Source organism: Heteronotia binoei, chromosome 16 (genome assembly GCF_032191835.1).
Source record: "Heteronotia binoei isolate CCM8104 ecotype False Entrance Well chromosome 16, APGP_CSIRO_Hbin_v1, whole genome shotgun sequence".
In the NCBI taxonomy this organism is placed as follows: Eukaryota; Metazoa; Chordata; class Lepidosauria; order Squamata; family Gekkonidae; genus Heteronotia; species Heteronotia binoei.
This window is the reverse complement of record NC_083238.1, coordinates 2243093-2251574: the sequence shown is the minus strand read 5'-3', so window position 1 is coordinate 2251574 and position 8482 is coordinate 2243093.

Genomic DNA, 8482 nt, shown 5'->3' with positions numbered 1-8482 from the left:
CTGTGTCCTTTTTTTATTCCCTGCATTTCAAAATGTGTTGCATTCGGGGATAGAGGTGTGCCTGCTCACCAAGCCCAACTGCTGCTGTCTTCACAACGGGTAACGGTCGTTTGCGTTGCAGCAGTACCTGATGAAGCAGCAGCACCTTGTAGCAGAACCACACCCTGCCCTTCTCCCCAGCAGGGATCCAAAGGTGGCTTCTATTGCTCTCCTCTCTGCCTCCATTTTATTTTCACAGCTTCATGAGGTAGGTAGTCTGAGAATATCACCCAAGGTAATCTAGCAATCCTCCATGGCACAGATGGGTTTCAAGCTGACATTCTATCCACTCCACTGCACTGGCTCTGGTAGCTTAGGAAATGCTAAATCCCCTGCCTTCTGTAAAGTAGGACATATGCTCTGTGCGGCCTTTCTCCCCAATGAGGACCCAAAGCAGTGTGTATTGTTTTCCTCTCCTCCATCGTATCTTCACAGCTACCATATGGAGTAAATAAGAGGGTATGACTGATCCAAGGTCCCGGTGAAGTTTCATTTTATTTGAGCCTGGGTCTCCAAGATCCTCGTCCAGTGCTCTAAACTCTATGCCGCATAGGCTCTGATAGGTCAGGATATTCTCCACTCTCCCTGGCTGGGCTGGGCTGGGCTGGGCTGTCTGCCTTTACTAGTTTCTTGTGAGTAAAGCTTTGCTGCCATTGCAAACAGCAGAGGGATGTTCTGATTCCCTTTTTGGCACTGTGGAGAAATGAGTTTTAGTTTGGAAGTTTGGCCTGTACAAAGCCTCCACCTTGTGTTTTAAAGTTTTTCTGTGTATTGGCAGAGAACTGGGAGGGGAGGCATCCATTGCCTTCCACCCTAAAGCCAGGCTAGTTGTCAAGTCAGCCTTTATTGGCATAAAATATATAGGTGTATATATCAGAGCAAATTGGTTAAAGAAAAAGATAAAATGGAACGATTGCATACATATACATCAGGAAAAGCATAAACTATTTCTATGAGATCCTCTGGCGTGCCTTTAAAACAGAATGAAGAAACAGCCACTTTCTCAGTGACACTAGATGAAGTATCGTTTAAAAGACTATAGACCTTAAGTGCATCAGAACAATCAACCATGCTAACGAAAAGAGGATGTAAACACTTGTGACGAAGGTCTGTATACAAATTACAATAAAGAAGAATATGAGTAACTGACTCCACACATTTTTGCTTACAGAGATAGTATCTGACTGAGTAGGCTGTCTTGTTAAAACTGCCATAAAGAACGGCAGAGGGCATGGCGTTGCATCTGGCAAGGGAAAAAGCTCTACGCTGCTGTGGCACCTGCAAGACGGATAGATATGAGGCCATTTTCCCAGTACTAAGAGAGATCTCAAAACTCAGTGGGGAACAAGTTTTCTTAGCCAGACTGTATAGGTCTTGGCGCTCAATATCTAGCAACCTGTTTTTAATTTGTTGGACTGCGGCGGTGAAGGACAGCATGGACAATAGTTCTAGGGATGAACCCATTGCTTTTATTTTTCTCTCAATTTGTGCTGAACAATTTGACAAATTAAATTCAGAGAGCATTTGAGAGCTATAGCTCCCCGGTTCAGAGTTGTAGTGCAAGCGTAGCCAGAATTTGAAGGTCATGAGCCATGCACTAGTAACCATTAAAGAAAGACATGCCAGTTTCTAAGCAGATAACTGCATATGGGACACATTTTGGCATGCCCAGAATTTTACACAAGAATTTGGATTGGACACGTTCGATAGCACCTTCATAAGATCCAATCCAGATTGGGATGCCATACAGAAGTTGTGGAATCACTTTGGCTTTGAATGTTTTCATGGCAGCTGGCACAAATTGGTTACCTCTGCCATAAAAAAGCGAGCTATGGCAGATGCACTGATGTTAGCTATCTTCACTGCATACTTGCGATGGGTAGACCAAGTCACATTATATTGAAAATAAACACCTAAGTATTTAAAATACTTGACTTGCTCTATCTCTTTACGATCAATAACCCATTTGTAAAGTCTCCACTTTTTTGAGAAAACTAAGATTTTGGACTTCTCATAATTGAGCTGGAGCTTATTACTAGTGAAATACAGAACACAACGGGACAACAGACGTCTTAAGCCCACTCTAGAGCAGGACAACAGCACCGTATCGTCAGCATAAAGTAACAAGGGTACATGTAACGCACCGAGTTTTGTACTATGGCAGTCAGGACCAGACAACTGAATAGCCAGGTCATTAAGGAATAGATTGAATAAAAAGGGAGCCAAAATGCAACCCTGTTTGACACCCTTATTGGCAGCAATCTTCGATGTTAGTTTGCCTGCTAATGAGCATTTGATCTGGTAGGTGGTAGAAGTGTGTAATCTCTTAATAAGCATAAGGAGTTTTTTATCCATGTTTAGTTTATCTAGCTTAATCCAGAGGAGGTCCCTATCAACTGAATCAAATGCGCCTTTTAAATCTAAAAAAGCAACAAATAATTTCTGCTTATTATGCACAGTGTACTTGTTGACTGTGAAGTGTGCTATGTAGTACTGTGCCCCCATGCTTCCAGATCTCTGGTGGGATTCCATCAACTCCCGCTGCCTTGCCACTTTTCAGTTGCTTGATGGCTTTAACAGTCTCTTCTAGGGTGGGGATCTCATCCAACTCTGTTTTCACTGGTTGAAGTGGGGTGAGGTGGATTGCTGAATCTTGAACTACGCGGTTGGCACTGAAGAGAGCCTGAAAATACTCCGACCACCGGTTCAGTGTGGATGCCTTGTCTGTGAGGAGCACTTGGCCGTCTGCACTACGCAAGGGACTCTGAGCCTGATGCTTCAAAGCATGATGCTTCAAAGAGCCGCAGTAGATCTAGATGATGAAGATGATGTCTACATCGGCTATCGCACTGATGGCAGCCTGTTCAACCTGAGGCGACTAAAGGCTCACTCCAAGACAATGGAAAAACTCATCCGAGAGCTACTGTTTGCTGATGATGCTGCACTCGTCTCCCACTCGGTATCAGCTCTGCAGCATATGACATCCTGCTTTGCAGAGGCTGCCAAGCTATTCGGCCTAGAAGTTAGTCTGAAGAAGATAGAAGTTCTCCACCAGCCTGCACCCCAGGAAGATTATCACCCTCCCTGCATCACTGTGGGTGAATCAGTACTGAAGACAGTCCAGCAGTTCAGCTACCTGGGGTGCATCATCTCCTCAGATGCCAAGATCGACAAGGAGATTGACAACAGGCTGGCAAAAGCAAACCGTGCATTTGGCCGACTGCACAAAAGAGTGTGGAGCAACAAGCATCTGAAAAAAGGCACAAAGATCAATGTTTACAAAGCGGTTGTGATGACAACCCTCATCTACGGCTCCGAATCGTGGGTTTTATACCGTCATCACCTGCGACTCCTTGAGCGCTTTCATCAGCGCTGCCTTCGCACCATCCTCAACATCCACTGGAGTGACTTTGTGACCAACACTGAAGTCCTCAAGAGGGCGGGCGTTACAAGCATCGAGGCACTGCTGTTGAAGACGCAGCTGCGCTGGGCAGGGCATATTTCTAGGATGGAAAACCACCGCCTTCCCAAGATTGCTCTGTATGGCGAACTTTCCACCGGCCATTGAAATAGAGGGGCACCAAAGAAGAGGTACAAGGACTCCTTGAAGAAATCCCTTGGCATCTGTCGCATCAACCATCACCAGTGGTCTGACCTAGCCTCAGATCGCAAAGCATGGAGGCACACCATCCACCAGGCTGTCTCTTCCTTTGAGAACGCACGCATAGCTGGTCTTGAGGACAAAAGGAGATTGAGGGAGAATCGCACTGCTACAGCACCAACCCCAAATCAGACTTTTCCCTGCAGCCACTGTGGCCGGATCTGCCTGTCCCGCATTGGTCTTGTCAGCCACCAGCGAGCCTGCAGCAGACGTGGACTACTGCACCCTTCTTAAATCTTCGTTCACGAAGTCAAGCCGAGAGAGAGACTTGTTGACTAGATGGAATAGGGTAATGCAGTGGTCTAAAGTGGTCTTCCCTTTGCAGAAGCCCAACTGTTCAGGGCCTAGAATTTTTTCCTGCAACATCCAGAGATTGAGCTTGACTAATAGATGTTTGGAGTAAAGCTTGCCAATGATGGAGGCTAATCGGCCTGTAATTGGCAGGGTTAGTGTGATCACCTTTTTTGTATAGAGGGACCACTATTGCATTCAACCATGCCATGGGGATTATGCCACTTGGATCTACAATTGTAAACAGAGATGCAGGGGAGAAGCCCACCAGTCTGGGTCTAATTTTAAGATTTTGGAGGAAATGGTATCCGGACCAGGAGCCTTTCCTAATTTCAGTTGTGTAATTAATTCTTTCATTTCCTCTGGAGGGACAGCAGGCCAGTCAGGTAAATCGGCTAGAGGAAAATCAGATGGTTCAGCATGTTAGATCCTGATGGAACAGAACTGAGAAGTGCTGAAACCAAATATAAGAGGAAATTGCAGACATAGATGGGTCATCAGCCCAGACTGCACCCGAGACTATGTGTCAGGCAATTTTCAATTGAAGTCAATCATGTTTTTTAATTGTAATTAATCCATGCTTACTAACCCCATTCCTAATAAAATGCAAGCCCACTAATACCTGAGCCCCGCACAGGAAGGAGGGGTGGGAAAGGAGGTTGCCAGAACTCCAAAGGGCAGCACGGCCTTTGAAGTGCAGAATACCAGGCTAGCCTCCCTGGCGCCTCCCGGGACGAGAGCAAGGACACTACCGAGAGGGAGGATGTAACTATCCTTGGCGAAAGATAAGCGGCGTGTGAAAGTAGCAATTGCGGGGACGACTGTAGATTTATTATAAGCAATTTAAAGCCCTAGTCTTTGAAGTACGTATATTCATAAATACCAATGGCTCAGACTATACATTATCAGTTTCAATAGTTCTATGTAGAGAGTAACATTGTTGTAATCAATAAATGAAACTTAGTTTCTTAACCAAGTCGCCTTTGATCATTTTTGGGACTTCAATGAACCCTTTGCTGACACTATGGCCCAGAACTTATTAGAATTTTTTAAGGTAGTAGCATGGTATAGCTCTTCCCATTAAGTTTTAATATAATAGTGCTTCTTCTTTGTGATAAGGTGGTGCAACTGAGTCTTAAGCACAAAATATTGTGATGGCAAGGTCAGGGCCTTTGAATTGCGGTATTGGTTATAAACTTTACGCAGAAGAGTTTTTGTTTCTTTACATTCTCTGTCAAACCATCAGTGTGTAGAGTTTACTAGAATAGTTGCACCTCTGCTTGGGCACCCTGAACTGACACTCAGTGATTCAGAGATATAAGATGTTAAAGAATTGTAAGTTGCTACAGATACATTAGGGCCAGATGCACATATTAGAGGATCTGTATTCTACAGGGGGACCAGATTGAAGAGCTGTTGGGTTTTCCAAACTGTGCGATCGTTCCATGGAATTCTGGGCAATAAGTCAGTCTTGTAAAGTTGCAAGGACAAGTTATAGGAGGGATAAATGTAAGAGCCAATTTGAAGAGTCAAAATGAGGGGGAAATGGTCACTAATAATAACATCCCCCAATATAAAATCTTTGACATAAGGTTTCAATAAAGGAGAGATTAAAATGTAATCAATTACGCTACAGCCCCTCAGGGAGACAAAGGTGAATTCTCCTGAATTTGGGTAGCCAATCAAACCATTTAACCAAATTCTACTGTATTGCATACAGAATTTGGTAAGACAGATGCCTGTTGAATTTAGAAGGCTATACTGGGAGTATCTTGGATAGGAGAAAATGGGTGGAAGGGTGTCATCTTGGTTAAAATCAGGAGCTTTAAAAAATATGCTACAGTCCTTCCCTACCCTAGCATTAAAGTTGCCCACTAGAATTATTTCTATAGTTGGAAATTTCCTCTCTAATTCCTCCATGAGTGTGGCCAAGTGTTCCCAATATTGCAAAAGAGTTAGCCAACTAGAGAGGGTGGTACACATACATTCACAATAATTAAGGAGAATTTTTTGAGGAGAAGCTTGATGACCTGCACCATAGAGATGTTTGCCTGTAGAGTGATGTGTTCCAAGGCAAAATGTGAGGAGACAAGTACAGACAATCCTGCTTGATAAACGACCCCTTGTATTACTCCCGAAGGCTGGGAGGGAATAGGACTTGTACCCTTCTAGTTGGATCTGGTGTGGAGTCCAGGTTTCTTGTAGTAATATAACATCAAACCCCTTAATATATCTTATAAACTCAGCATCCTTAGCCTTATTCTGCCAACCGGCCACATTCCAGGAGATGATCTTAATATCCAGAATGGTGAAGGGTTTGGATGGCGAGAGTATGAAAGGGGTGGTGAATCAGTCTTCTACAGTTAGGTGTTCACGGGTGCCATTAGTATCATGAAACACAGATCCATTACCCAAGCCGCTTGAGATGTTCTTAATTAGATGACTTGTATTTGGCCACACGATCTCACTATTGCTGCTCTGAAGGGGGTTCTCAGCCATTACTGGAGACATATGAACTTCAGCTTGTGTTGATGACTCAAGGTTCTCCTTGAGATCCAATTTGCCTTCTATGGTGGAAATTAAATCAGTCTTCTCTTCAGGATTCACTTTTTGGAAGGGTGAGTGGTTTACTCCTGTTTTCCTTTGGTCTACCTCCATAGAAATTATAGGGACTGATAAAGCTGAACCATTCTCAAGAGTGTTGGGCATCTCAAGAGTGTTGCTTGTGATCACTTTTTGTTTTCAAAAGTTTGTTCCTCAACACTTTGAGTTTAGTTGTGATTGCAAGTTGTTCCGTAGATGGGAGGGCTGTGAAAGAGTTAATTAGATCCTGTTCTGTGGAGTTCTCAAGAAGGAGATGCTCTGAAGCTGGGTTCAGGTAGAAAGGTGAATCAGGACCCTGAGTCAAGTCACTCTGGTCTCCAGCTTTCGTCATTCCTGCCTTGAAATTGATGTCCTCTGTCAAAGAGCCCTCTTTTTGCCAGTGGGGTAGCAGGGGGTTTATAAGAGAATTGACAAAGGCCCTAGCTGGAAAAATCCCCTTGGTGTGAAGGAAGTCTTTCTGGGACTGCAGCAGACTGGGGATCCTGGAACTGCTGAAAGTAAGCAAGATTCTTTGAGCCTGATATCATGTAAAAGACAATACAGGAAGAGGCATCTTTGTCTTCTAGCCTGGTAATTTATGTTTTGTTGGGACTCCCTGTTTTTTTCCAAAAAAGCTTCCTTGGAAGTATTTGCTTTGTTTGCAAGATCCTCTTCTGTGTTCACTGCTGCAAGATTCTCTGTGAGACGCAGAACATAACAGTTCTCCATGCTGTATGTGTGTGTGTCTCAGGGAACTTGCTCACAGTATTACATGTGCAGTACATACATTCAGGCTGGAAGAGAAGGGTGTGCAGAGGTGAAAGGGAGGGACTGACAGCAACCTCCTGCCATGCTATTTGTATTGGAATCTAAGGCTGCTTGTGGCAAGCAGAATTCATCAGAAAATAAACCTAGGTGTTTAAATGCTGGCCACCAGCTTCAAGGTGATTGTGGGACCAAGGTTTGAATCCCCACTTTGTCATGGAAGCTTGTTAAATTGATCACGGGACAGTCAAACACAACATAAGCTACCTCACAGGGTGGTTGTGAGGATAAAATGCAGGACAAGAGAATTGTGTAAGTCACTCTGGGGCCTTACTGGGGACAAAGGTGGGGTATAATGAAGTAACCCCCCTCTGATTTGCAATGTTGTCTCTGTGTGGCACACACAACTCCTCAGAAAATGTTAGTACAGTGAGCACCTTGGACCTCTAGATTAAAATAAAATTAATTATCTCACTTGTTTGTCACCCTGAACTCCAGGAGGAAAGATGAGAATACATTCCAAAAGTACTAGTAAGAAATTCTTTTTGAGTCTTCCTGGAGCAAACTTCTCCATGTTCCGTAGGAACACTATACAGTATGTCACAGAAATGAGTACACCCCCTCACATTTTGTAAATATTTAAGTATATATTTTCATGTGACAACGTTGAAGAAATGACACTTGGCTACAATGTAAAGTAGTGAATCTACAGCTTGTATAACAGTGTAAATGTGCTGTCCCAAAATTACGCAACACACAGCCATTAATGTCTAAACTGCTGGCAACAAAAGTGAGTACATCCCTATGTGATAATGTCCAAATGGGGCCCAAAGTGTCAATATTTTGTGCGGCCACCATTATTTTCCAGCACTGCCTTAACCCTCTTGGGCAAAGAGTTCACCAGAGCTTCACAAGTTGCCACTGGAGTCCTCTTCCATGATGACGTCACGTAGCTGGTGGATGTTAGAGACCTTGCGCACCTCCACCTTCCGTTTCAGGATGCTCCACAGATGCTCAATAGGGTTTAGGTCTGGAGACATGCTTGGCCAGTCCATCACCTTTACCCTCAGCTTCTTTAGCAAGGCAGTGGTCGTTTTGGAGGTGTGTTTGGGGTCGTTCTCATGTTGGAATACTGCCCTGCAG